The 13,310-nt window shown below is 49.0% G+C and overlaps 1 protein-coding gene across 2 annotated transcripts in view; it reads right to left on the bottom strand.

The window, feature by feature from the left end:
• The window catches only part of GREB1 (growth regulating estrogen receptor binding 1), a 135,637-nt gene extending 127,888 nt beyond the window's left edge, over positions 1-7,749 (bottom strand). For both annotated transcript variants that reach the window (XM_045978641.1, XM_045978642.1), the window contains exon 1: positions 7,596-7,749. The gene's annotated coding sequence lies outside the window, so the exon portion shown is untranslated. The remainder of the gene's footprint in view (positions 1-7,595) is intronic.
• Between the last annotated feature and the right edge of the window lie 5,561 nt (positions 7,750-13,310).

Genomic DNA, 13,310 nt, shown 5'->3' with positions numbered 1-13,310 from the left:
AGCGGAGCCAAAGGCAGCCGCTTAACTGACTGAGCCAACCAGGCACCCCAGAAACGGGGTCCCTGAGAACAATTTCCACAGCAACTATACCGTAGGAAGGCAAGAATGGACAGGGCTCTGCGGTCAGACCCAGACCCAGGGATGCGCGAAATCGAGTTGCATAGCCTTCTGGAGCTTTAACTTCCTTAACCTCTCAGAAATGAGCACCCCCATGGGACAGCACCTCTAAGGCCAGCCCCCCAAGACAGACTGCAGGTGTGTTCTCAGCATCTGGCTCACACATGGCCTGTTGAATTCTTGCAACCACCCTGTGAGGCATTTATTAGCAATGGCCCCATTCTACAGATGAAGAAACAAACCTAGAGAGAGTTAAGCAGTTTGCCCAAGTATAGCTGGGCTCAAATTTGGCATTGGGTTTGCACGACTCCAGACAACCCGCTCTTAACTACACTCCCCTTACCTTGAGCACCCAGCTCACCCTCACTGACACAGAAGTAGGATCATTAACCAAAAGCAAGACCTACTAAGGAAGCCAGAAGTCGGCAGCTGCGTCCGGGACGGTCTCCAGATTTATAGATCAAAGATCCCTTCCATTGACCTTTTGCCAAGGCAGTTCTAAAGCAACGTCTAGAGCAGTGCTTCTCCACCTTCAGCACTGATAAGACTCATCTGGAAGGCTCCTGAAAACAAATTCCCAGGCCCCACCAGCAGGGACTCTGATTCAGAAAATCGGGGAGAGGGGTTACCAGAGAATGTACATTGACAATTTACATCTAACGATTTCCCAAGTGATGCTGATACAGCTGGTCTGTGTCCTACGACTCCAGAGCTTCATGGGTCTGTGGGATGGGAGGTCTGGGGAAATGGCTTCAGTGTGGGCTACACTCAGACCCGTAAGGCCCCTCTTCTCAGCCAGAATCTGTCCAGCCCCCACTCCCACTATGGAGCCAGACAAAAATGGGTTCTCCAACGTATGCTGCCCATATAACCTTGAGTAAGTCAACTGGCTTTTCCCAGCTCTATTCCATCTTTACAATGGGGACAGAACTCTCTTTACCAAGGAAGGGTTAAGTGAGCTGAAGTATGTCAAGTACTTAGGCTTAGGACAAAGTCAATAATGATCTATTTCTTCCCTCACTTTTTCTCAATCAGATTCAGTTTCCCTAAATCCCCAAACATACCAGCCCAAATTCTTCTTTTTAAAAACTTTTTGCATTTCTGTAGGCATTAGTAGGAATAGCAACAATACTTTCTATAGTTTACAAACTGCCTCTTTGAGGGCAGGGCCCATGGCTTTTACACGCCATGTGGCCCTCCCCACACCTACCGCAAAATCTGGCACAGAGTAAGCATTCAATATGGATTTATGTATCAAACAAACAGGCTGAATTTGCTGTCAAACTAACATTCTGAGAAAAAACTTAAACCTTCAGAGATGAGAGCTTACAGCGGTTCTCGCTTTCTGCTCAACAAAGAACCTTTCCTCTCTGCTAACTTCTAAGGAATGCTGTAGACAGTCAAGAATGAACAGAAGGAAGTCTGCGATTTGAAGGCAATGGTCAAATCAAGCCAGCGTCATAGACACAGTGGGGCAAAGCACCTCTCTTGGAGGTACGAAAGTCACAATTAACTCATTCTCCAGGCAAAACCAAGAATATAGCTTAGTAAGAGGGCCGGAGAAGTTTCTAGACTAATCCTTCCTAATAGCCAGTGAGAAAATGCAGGTTCTCAGAAAAAAACGGGAGATGATGGAAGGGAAAGAGGCAGAACATTTGACTGAGAGACAGGTGTTACTCTGACCAGCTCAGGGGCCAGAAGAAGGGGGGATCCAAAGGCAGACAAATAAGTCGACGCAGAAATTAACTTGAAATTAAACAGAGATGAAAATTTCATAGAATGGACACAGACTTTTTCTTATGCTGAGATTTGGCATGTCTGTGTATAGCTTTACAGTCAGACCGATGTGCGTTCAAATCCTGGTACAGCATCCACCTGTCATATGAGCTTGAACAAGTCACTGAACGTCTCTGGATTTGGGTTTTCCAGCATACAAAATGGGAACGGTAATGCCTACCCTTCACAGGGTAGTTGTGGGGGGCTGAACGACATACCCCTACATCTGGAACCTGGCCCAGAGTAGCCATGTAATTCTCGGTTCCCATTGACTTGGCCCCACTGATAACCTTCCCACTGATAGGGGAAGAGGATTCACTCCCTCTGTCCGCCTCGAGTTCTGTGATTTACGAATTACTTCCATGGATCCAACTAGATGCATGCAATGTTACGCTGCTGTCACAAGGGAACCGATTTATAACACTTACAACGAAAACTCTGAAACTTCTACAATTCGATAAGACACCTGAACCCAGTAGAGCCCACAGCTAACTCTGCAGGAACCTTTCCATTATTTACGCGGTTTCACTAGTCAATGGTATTGAATCCCACTGTACGGTGACAGATGGCAGCTACCGATGGGGTGAGCACAGCATGACATGTAAAGATGCTGAATGCCGAGGTTGTACATGTGAAATTAATGTCTTTAGTAAAAGACAACTGTTACTGCTTTCAAGTAATCAAATGGTGTTCGGTTCTTAAATCTTACTAGAGGCGCCAGAACCAGCTGTCCCCTATATGTGTTCCAAGCCTTACACCAGGAGAGGAGCGCCCTTCTTCCTCAGTCCCCCGAGCCAGCAATGGGAGCCCCTGTGTGCTCTTACAAACCGATCCTCGAACTACAGGATCCAAAACTCGGTATGCTCGCCTCAGGGGTAATCTTTGCAGTGTTACCGACTAAAGCCTCGTGCCCCACCCCCCACCAAAATTTATATGTCCAAGACCTAACCCCTAACTCTCAGCCTTGCTGTATTTGGAGACAGAACCAAAAGGAGGTAATTAAGGTTAAGAGGAATGGGGGAGCGCAAAAGCAGTGGAATGAAAGGTAGTTGTGAATCAATGAAATGCTCTCATATGCGTGAGCTCCTTATTTCATTCCCTTGTACCGTCCTAACACTTCTCCCCCGAGTCTAATACAGAACTAAGCATACGATAGATACTTTTCCTCGACAAATAAGAAACTAACTGGACTTTTGGCTCAAATTCTTCTACATTTGGAGTCCAGACCTCAAAGTGGAACCCTTAATTGTTCCCTGATTCTAACAGCATTTGGCTTGGCTCTCTATCCAGAGTTCTGTAAGGTCCTACAGAACAAAGACTCATTCATCCATCAAATATTTACTGAGCACCTCCTACAGACCAGCCATTGTGCCAGGCGCTAAGGCACGACAGTGAGCAAAGGCAATTTGATTCTGCACAGCACTTCCCAAGGTGCCACGGGGAGATAAGAAGCTAAACCAACATTTGTGTAATTACAAACATGGTAAGTCACATTAAGTGGTTTTCAACCTTTTTTTTTTTTTTAAGTCGGCTCCAGGCCCAATGTGGGGCTTGAACTCACAACTCGGAGATCCAAAGTCACATGCTCTACTGAATGAGCCAGCCAGGCACTCCTCAATTGTTTGTTTTGTTTTGTTTTTAGTGAAAATGGCCTATAGATACCCCAGTTCAAAAACATTTGATCTCATAAATTCTCTCCCACATCTTTTTTGTCAAGAACGTGTAACTGCCGACCAGATTTCCCGATCAAGAAAAGATCTGGCAGTCCCTCCACAGTTAACAGAGGTCTGCGCAGAGGGTAGAAGCCTGTCCTTGGACTGACTTCCAGGGCCAGATGATGGGTAAAGGCACAATTTCCAGCAGGTTTTTGTTTCTGTCTTTTGAAAAGGGCTCATAGACCCTGGGCTTACCTTTGCAGATTAGTGTTTCTCAAATCACCCAGGGGGCTTATTAAACCACAAACCGCTGGCCACTGCCCCCCAGGGGTTCTGAGCTGGTCTAGGCAGGGGTCTGAGACTCTGCATTCGTACAAGTTCCCAGCGACACCGAAACTGCTGGGCCAGGGACCACGGTTTGCGAATGACCGCACTAGACCGAAAGGCAGGCTTTAGCATGAACAAAGTTAAAGCTGGAAGGAAGCTTACCTAGGTCAGGCTCCTCAGATAACAGGGATCGGACATGAGCCCAGAGAGGAGAACCAAACCTCTCAAGGTCAAAACCAAACAAGTTAGGCCATTTCCCCTTCAGATCACTGGCCTTTCTGTGACACAGCCTCCTGGAGAACCCACGTCTTCTGCTGAGCCTCCAAAGACATGCCCTTCCCACTGGATAAGGAGGTAAACTCATTGTCAAAAACACAGGGGTAGGACATGCTATCACGTCTTAGAGCTCAAAGAGGTCCAGAAGGGTTGCAGTGGCGGGGGGGCGGGGGGGGGGGGCAGTTGGGTGGGGGCGGGGGGGATTCAAAATTGATGAAATGTTGACAGTTCTCCAGGCTGGGTGATGATTTCAAAGAAGTGTGTTTTACTGTCTTCCCACTTTTGTCCACGTTCAACGTTTTCCACAACAAACTAGATAACGGGAATCAGCTGGATCAAGACTGACCATTGCAAATCTCTGAGAAAGCTTAGGGTTCTCACGCAGCCCCCGAAATATACTTGCCTCCCCCCAAAATATTTTGAACATCTGTGACATGCCAAGCCTTGCCTGAGCGCTAGGGGGATTCGGAGAGAATTAAGACATGTACTTCTGTCCTCAAGAAGCCCATAATTTGGTGGAGTAAATGAAATGCATATCATTACGTTACCGAGAGTAATAAATGGCAGAGACGATCAAGAATGACCTAAGAAGGGGGGCGCCTGGGTGGCTCAGTGGGTTGGGCCACTGCCTTCGGCTCAGGTCATGATCTCAGGGTCCTGGGATCGAGTCCCGCATCAGGCTCTCTGCCTGGCAGGAAGCCTGCTTCCTCCTCTCTCTGCCTGCCTCTCTGCCTACTTGTGATTTCTCTCTGTCAAATAAATAAATAAAATCTTTTAAAAAATAAAAATAAAAAAAAAGAATGACCTAAGAGATTAAGTGAACCAAAGCAAGAATGCCTCCTTTCCCACTTTATATCCCAGAAGTTAAACTTTTTTTGTCTCTAAGAGCAGTCAAGTTTTAGAAATGTGTATTACCATCAATAGGTAAAGTTTAATCAAAATGAAAAGACATCAAAAGTAGAAATAAGAAGAAGAGGTCAAAAATCTACTACAGAAATAGGGGCACCTGGTGGCTCAGTGGGTGAAGCCTCTGCCTTCAGCTCAGGTCATGGTCCCAGGGTCCTGGGATCGAGCCCCATACTGGGCTCTCTGCTCAGCCGGGAGCCTGCTTCCCCACCTCCCCTCTCTGCCTCTCTGCCTACTTGTGAGCTCTTCCCATCAAATAAATAAATAAAATCTTAAAAAAAAAAACTGCTACAGAAATAGTAATATTACTATTTTTCATACAACAGACTATAAAATTAGTTAAAAGGACAATATGAAAAGAATGATAAGTAATATTCATAACATTTAAATGAAAAAAGATGCAAAGTGACATTAATAATATACGTATTATATAACATGTAATTTTGAGCAATGTTTAGAAGTATATAAAATTTAGTGGTTTGGGGTTTTTTTTTTTAAAGATTTTATTTATTTATTTGACAGGCAGAGATCACAAGTAGGCAGAGAGGCGGGGGAGGGGGGGCACGGCGGGGTGGGGGGAGCTGGCACCCTGCTGAGCAGAGAGCCTAGTGTGGGCTGGATCCTTGAGATCATGACCTGAGCTGAAGGCAGAAGCTTAACCCACTGAGCCACCCAGGTGACCTTAAAATTTAGTTTTAATACCAGAAAAAAATACATCAAAGTGTTAACACTAATTGTATCTGCAGCATAGATGTCTGGTGTTCTTTTGTTTCAACTCTTCGGTATGTTCTTAAATTATATGTTATAAAAAAGCATTACTTCTGTCATAGCCTTCCATCTCCTGCTTTTTAAAGCGCAATTAACTTTAATGTCCTACAATTTATCTGTATATCCAGAAACTGAAACAAAAAGCCAAGAAGGCCCATTAAGCAGGGTATGAGCTGAGAAGAGTAGCTGCCTGGAATCTTTTTGAAGAGATTAGAGGTAAGGGCCCTCCAGAACGTCCATGCCAGGCTGCCCGCAGCCAGCTCTCATGGTCAGTTGCCCCCACGAAAGCCCCAAGAGGCTTCCTTTCCCAGTCTGGGCCAGAACCCCTGAAGCACGGGGGCCAGGGAAAGGTGCAGTTATTAGAAGCAGGCTCCCTTTACTCTCCTGGAGCATGCAGGGTCCTATACCACAGCCTTTGTTTTCATATCCTGGTCCCTCTCAATTCTGACGACTGCCTGGCATGCCGCAGGGGCACTGAGGGGTTTGGGCACAGGGGGCTGGGCACCTCCCTCTCTCTTTAAACTACAGTCTGTCTTCTTCTCATTCTGATTTTTCGAACTTTTACTAGCTCTCCTTTGGAAAGTGCCTATGAACACTATGGAAGTGCTAAACAATTCAAATGTGGAACTACAAAATGAACACCATTTTCTTCAAAAGGGGATTTCTAATGTCAAAAATGATGGAATGAACACTTACAACACCATGGGAGGTCAGTAAGTTACTTACTAAATGAAAGAAAGAACAGTCATTTTCGTATTTTGCATAGAAAGATTTAGGCAGGCTCTAGGAGATTACAAACTTTCCTGGTAAAAATCCCAAGACAAAAATACACATATTTAAAGTGTAGTTTTCATAGTACCCACCAAGTAAGATCACAGGTATTGGTCCAACTGGCTATTTTTCACTAATTAAAAACATTTAGACCACAAACAAACCATTTAAAACATCTGCAATAACAAGAAAGGCAGGATAGAATTTCAGTTGCAACCCAGCTTACTTCTTACTCCATAAAGAATACTTGTTCTGGAAAACGGCAGCGCCCCACGTCCGTTGCTCTGGGGAATGGAAACTGTCACGGATCACATTGCAAATTTTAAACAAGCCAGATTCCAGCATGCAAAGACGTGTAGAAACATTTCCTCACCTGTGTTTCATTTCCTCGCTTCAAATTTTTTAATTTGGTTTTTGTTTCCCAGAAACAGACTTTTCTAAGGACTGGTTCTAAGGAATTCTTCAAATCTGCCCAGGGATTTAAGACATTCTTGACAAAGAGTTGGAGGTAGCGTCCTAATGTCTTTAAACTAGTGGCCTTCAAAACTCCTGGTTACGTTTTCCTACAAAGTGCGGCAGACCAAGATTACATTAACACATTTCTTTAAGACAAAGCTCAGACCCTCCCCCAGTCGGCCACCTCTACCCAGGTCCAACCTCCAGTGTTAAACACAGAAATTAAGAAGCTTTTACTGGGAATCAAAGTTTTCGTTCAAGTGAAATGTACACGTTGATCGCTTTAAAGCCTCCTAAAAACAGCCCTGGAGCCTGGAAGCAACACTCAACCTCTATAATAAGAATTTAGTCAAGAAGAGCTTTAGTCTGCAAATTCAGGAGTCCCTCTTTTCTACTGGTCTTCACGACCAGGGATCAAAAGAGGGTTGACAGCAAAATGGCCCAGCATCCTTCCCAGTGAATGGCGGGTCGCCCTGGCCTCCACCCCGGCCTGGCGCCCCGGCGGCCACACACACACACACACACACACACACACACACTTACTTCTCGGATAGAAACCAGCCTTTGTTCCCAAGACGCACAACTAGGCTCCAGTTTCTAAGCGCCCACCTCCCGAAGAGCCGGTCCCGGGCCGTTCTGGGAGGAAGCCCCATTTTCTCCGGTGTCCCTGCTGGGGAGATGGGGCTGCCACCTCGGACTCCAGCTCTTCAAACACACAGACGCAGACACACACCCCCAAAATAATCGCGACCGCCGGCACCGTCGTCTACGAGAGCTCTCCCCTCCAGCGGGCTCCCCGCGAGCCAGGCGCCCAGGGCGCGCTCTCCAACCTTCCCGACCTCCCGCACACACGCGCGCGCGCTCCCGAGGCCGCGGCACCCAGGTCCCACGTGCCCTCGAGGCCGGACCCGGACCCTACGCCGCCTCCTTCGCGGGCGCCGGCCGGGGAAGCACCCACGCCCACCCGCGCCCTGTACCCCAGGCCCCGCGCCCGGCGCCGGAGCCCGGCGGCCCAGCGGCGGGGCCGCCCTCACCTCGGCCTTTGTCCTGCCGCCGACGCAGCCCCGCTCGCCTGCGCCCGCCGCCGTCGGAAGACCAGCCCAGCCTCCCGGCCGCCGTCCCACCCACAGCTCCTGGGCTCCGGCCCGGCCGGGGGCGCTCGGCAAAGCCCGGATCGGCGGAGCGCGGCCGGCGCCGGGGACGCGACCCCTGACCCCGGCCGCACCCCCTGGAGTCCACTTCTCCGGGTCTTCGGGCCGACCGCGCGGGAGGGATGCGCGGTGGGCTCGGCCGCCCCGGGACCCCACTGGGGAAGGGTCGCGGCGAGGGCGGTGTCCGGCGAGGGGAGGGGGCGAGGCGGCCCGAGCGAAGTCCCGCGGACTCCCCGCCGGGATTCTCGCCCCGGTGGCCCCCTGGTCCCCTCGTCCCCCCTACCCGGTGCCCGGGTCCCCGCACCCAGGCCGGGCCGGAGCTGAGCCCCGCGGAGGGTCCGAGTTGGCCGGGCGCCCAGCGGGACCGCGCCCCCCGCGCGCGTCTCCAGGAAATTCCCACCCGAAGCCCCAGCCACGGTGCGCCGCCTGCGCCCAGGAAATGTCGCCTTCTTCTCGGTTCTCCCCGAGGGATTCCACCCGCACCCCCCGGCAGCGGCCCGCGAGCCCCCTACCCTGACGGACCCCTCCTCCCCTGCACGCCCGTGGGACCAAGTCCTGGAGCCTCTCCAGCCACAGCGGAGTCCGCGGGGCGGGGGGTCTGGAAAGACGCGGGAAGAACCTTCGGAGAACAGAGGTCATGTAGTCACTTGGCACCCCGGCACCCTGAGGAGAGAAGGCAAATCTGTGGGGCAGCGAGAGAGGAGCCCAGACCTCCCAGTGACTCCACGCCCAGGACCCCGGGACCCCCCGCGCCCGGCCGCCGGGCTGAGCCCTGCAGAGGGTCGTTGTCGCCCGGGCGCCCAGGGGGACCCGCCCCTCCCCCGCCTCCCGTCTCCCGCCGCGCCGCCGACCCGCTCCAGCAGCGGGGACTGGACGACCCCGGTCCCCCACACACCTAGTGGGCAAGCGGCGACGTGGGGGGCGGCCTGGGGCCAGCAGAGAAGAGGCAGATTCTGAACTGCAGGTTCCGGCGGGTGGGACCGGCCACCTTTGCCCTGGCCCCTGTGTCCGGTCGGAAGAAGGAGTGAATGAAGGAAGGACTAAAGAACGAACCTCAAAGAAGACTTTGCAGACCTGGCCGGCGCGTGGTGTAGCAGTAGCCAGAGCAGTGAGCACGGGGCAGGAGGAGAGCTGGAGATGTCCTCTTGAAGCCAAAGCCGTCGCCCCCGGGATTTCAGGAACCTGCCAGTTGCAGAACCTGCTCGGTGCCCTCGCTACCCCTCACCTGCTCGCTCTGCTCTGGGACTGGCGAGTGACAGTTCAGGGACCTGGGGGGTAAACGAGGGAAGGAGAATGAGGGAACAGCTCCAGTAAATGCCAGCGCTCAGCGCTTCCAAAGTAGAACTACCTGGAAGAATCCTGGCAAGTCTGTGTTAGGAACGGCGGCACTATCATTTTCCTTCTGATTACCAAAGATTTCAAATGCACACTAGAGAGATAACATCACGAACCCTCTCTGTGTGCCCAGGAACCAGCCAATCCTAGTATCTTGCCATACTTGTTTCAAATGCTCATGTTAAAAAGAAATGTCATATTGCAGTTAAGGCCCCTGGACAGTCCTCCCAGATCCCAATTCTGCCCTCCCCAACCCCCCCAGTACGTCTAAAACATCCCAGCCATGTTTTTGTACTATTACTGCTATGCATGCGTTCATGAACTCTGTATAGTGTTTTTACTAGTTCTGCAACTTTCTGTGTATTAGATTCTGTGTTTCGTTCTGCAACCAGGTGGGTTGGCTTTATATTGTTTGTAAGCGCCCCCTAGTCCTACACAGAGCCCTACTTTATTCATTTTTTAAATTAGTTTCAGAGGTAGAGGTCAGTGATTCACCACTCTTTTATAACACCCAGTGCTGATTACACCAGGTGCTGTCCTTCATGTCCACCACCCAGGTACCCCATCCCCCCCACTACTTTATGTATATTAACTGCTCAGTGGCATTCTAGGGGCACCTGGGTGGCTCATAAAGTGTCTGCCTTGGGCTCTGACAATGATCTCAGAGTCTTGGGATGGAGTCTGTGTCAGGCTCCCTTCTCAACAGGGAGTCTGCTTCTCCCTCTCTTAGCTCACGCTCTCTCTGTCGCTCTCAAATAAATAAAATCTTTAATGGTATTCTGTTGTATGACTCGCACAATTTATATACACGTTCTTCTGTTGGTAGATGTTGGAGCTGATCCAGTTTTTCATGATTATGAACAAGACGGTAGTGGACATTCTTGAAATGACATTCGTTTTCCTAGAGTGTAGCCCATGTTCAACCTTCCAGTAAAAACATGTACCAAATAGTTCTATTGAATCAACATTAACCAATATGTTTGCTATATGCTTTAGGGTAGTCATTTTTTCCCCTTACGTTTTGACAGCTTACATTTTTTTTAAAGATTTATTTATTTATTTGACAGAGAGAAATCACAACTAGGCAGAGAGGCAGGCAGAGAGAGGGGGGGAAGCAGGCTCCCCACTGAGCAGAGAGCCCGATGCGGGACTCGATCCCAGGACCCTGGGATCATGACCTGAGCCGAAGGCAGAGGCTTTAACCCACTGAGCCACCCAGGCGCCCCAAATTATAACCTTTTAAAAATATATTTTTTTTAATTTACCTCAAGGACCATAAAAAAGTGTTTAGGAGGGGCGCCTGGGTGGCTCAGTGGTTTAAGCCGCTGCCTTCGGCTCAGGTCATGATCTCAGGGTCCTGGGATCGAGTCCCACATCGGGCTCTGTGCTCAGCAGGGAGCCTGCTTCCCTCTCACTCTCTCTGCCTGCCTTTCTGCCTACTTATGATCTCTCTCTGCCAAATAAATAAATAAAATCTTAAAAAAAAAAAAAGTGTTTAGGACCCAAACAAAAACAGCAAGTAGAGCTGGTCCATGGGCCATAGTTTGCCTACCTCTTGTTATAATAAAGTCATTCCAAAAATTAATTCCTTTCTTTGAAACCAACACTAAAACGGGAGTCATTTTCAATAAAGACAAAAATATAATCTGGCTCACCAGAAGAATCAAAGTGAATGTGATAATACTGCTAGGGAAAAATTCGTAGAAAGATGTCCCCCACCTTAGCTAATTAATACAATGACTTTGGAGAAGCCATTTAATCGTATCCTTAAAATCCACAATAAATTTCAGAAAGGCGTGGGCTCCTACCAACGAAGAATTAATTATACCAGAAATTGAGATCCCGTGAAAAAACCATGTGTTGTTCTCCTGCTTAATGAATCCAATGATTCTGTTCCTGTTTATTGATTTAAACAGTAGCTCGTGAGTACAAACAACGAGATCTATTCTTCCTGAACTGAACCTGGCCCAGTTCTTTTATGTCTTTACTGAACTTGAACCAAAGACTGAAAAAAATAATTTCAAGATATTTTCTTAAATGAGGAGAATCAACCTCATTTAAAACGTTAGCAAGAATGGGACCAAACTAAAAATCTGTGGCAGCCAGCGTGAGGCTTACAAAGGAGCTGTCAATCCCGAAGCACATTGAGTGAGCAGGGTTCTGGAGGAGGCCACGGGGTCAGGAAGGCAATTAGACATGGCTTCTGGGCACATTTGTTTCTCTGGCCAGCCTTCTGCTAAAGCATTACACGCATACACTTCTCGCACACGTACACACTTACACACACGTGCACGTGCATTCTTCTACCCTTCACACACACTTCCCTGTTCCATGTGTATACGCGTGCTAACACACGTGTTCCTTACCCGTATCTGCTTTCCTGAATGCATACAGCACACGTGGTTTGCACATACCTACGTGTCTCTCAGACACGTGTTTCTTCCCACAGACACCAAACATTTCTCTCCCTTTCACACACACGCACACGCCTCGTCACACAAACATTTCTCCCCTCGCAGAGTGTTTCCGGCACAGTCAGCTCTTCCCAGACCTCGTTCTAGCAGACGCGCGTTTCACACAGCTTCGCCCGGATACGCGCTCATTCTCTCACCTGTTTTCATACATGTGGATCTTTGCTCATCCCACCACGCGTGCAGATGCACACACAGTCCCCTTCCTTTCCTGCCGTGGTACAAAGCGCTTCCATTTGTGATCACAGTCATCACGACTGCCCAGGGAAAATGCCGCTGAGTGGAACTGGAGGAACCTTCGAGAAGCCCCCATCGATGTATGTCAAGCAGTTTAGAATCATTTGATTTCAGCATGCCACTTACAATGGGGGCTTCCAAATGGCTTAAGGGTACTTAAAGTCTATTCTCTGCCAATGATAGTTCTATAACGGGGTTTGTGTTGACTATCACTTTCTGTGCAGAAAATGTTTTTCTAGGCGGCGCCTGGGTGGCTCAGTGGGTTAAAGCCTCTGCCTTTGCCTCAGGTCATGATCCCAGGGTCCTGGTATCGAGCCCCGCATCAGGCTCGCTGCTCAGCAGGGAGCCTGCTTCCCTTCCTCTTTCTCTGTCTGCCTCTCTGCCTACTTGTGATCACTGTCTATCAAATAAATAAATAAAATCTTTAAAAAAAAATGTTTTTCTAACATAGTAAATGCTTAAACCCAACTTGCTTCAATTCTCCCAAAATGTGAATGGGCAGGTGCATTGGTGTGTTCAGGTGGCCGTAACAAACAGTACCACAGACGGGCTGGCTTAAACCACGGACACCCATCAGCTGACAGTCCTAGAGGCTGGAAGTCCACGGTCAAGGTGTCAGGAGAGCTGGTTCCTTCTGAAGGCTGTGAGGGACTCTCTTCCGGTGCACTGACTTTGATCTGTAGATGGCTGTCTTCCCTCTCTATGCATCTGTGTCCAAGTCTCCTTTCTCCTAAGGACACCAGTCATTGAATTAGAACCCACTTTAATGAATTTATTTTAGTTTAACTACCTCTGTGGAGACCCTATCTCCAAATAAGGTCACATTCTGAGGTATTGGGGGTTAGGACTTCAGCTTTCAAATTTGTTGGTTGTTTTTTTTTTTTTTTTTTGGTTTTGTTTTTTTAAACTATGTTGTTTATTTATTTGAGAGAGAGAGACAGAGAAAGCCCAAGCAGGGGGAAGGGCACAGAGAGAGGGAAAAACAGACTCCCCCCTGAGCAGGGAGCCCCATGCAGGCTTGATCCCAGGACCCTGAGATCATGACCCCAGTCAGACGCCTACTC

The sequence above is a fragment of the Meles meles genome, chromosome 15 (assembly GCF_922984935.1).
Source record: "Meles meles chromosome 15, mMelMel3.1 paternal haplotype, whole genome shotgun sequence".
Taxonomy (NCBI): domain Eukaryota; kingdom Metazoa; phylum Chordata; class Mammalia; order Carnivora; family Mustelidae; genus Meles; species Meles meles.
The sequence above is the reverse complement of the archived record's forward strand: the minus strand, read 5'-3'. Positions and strand labels throughout refer to the sequence as shown.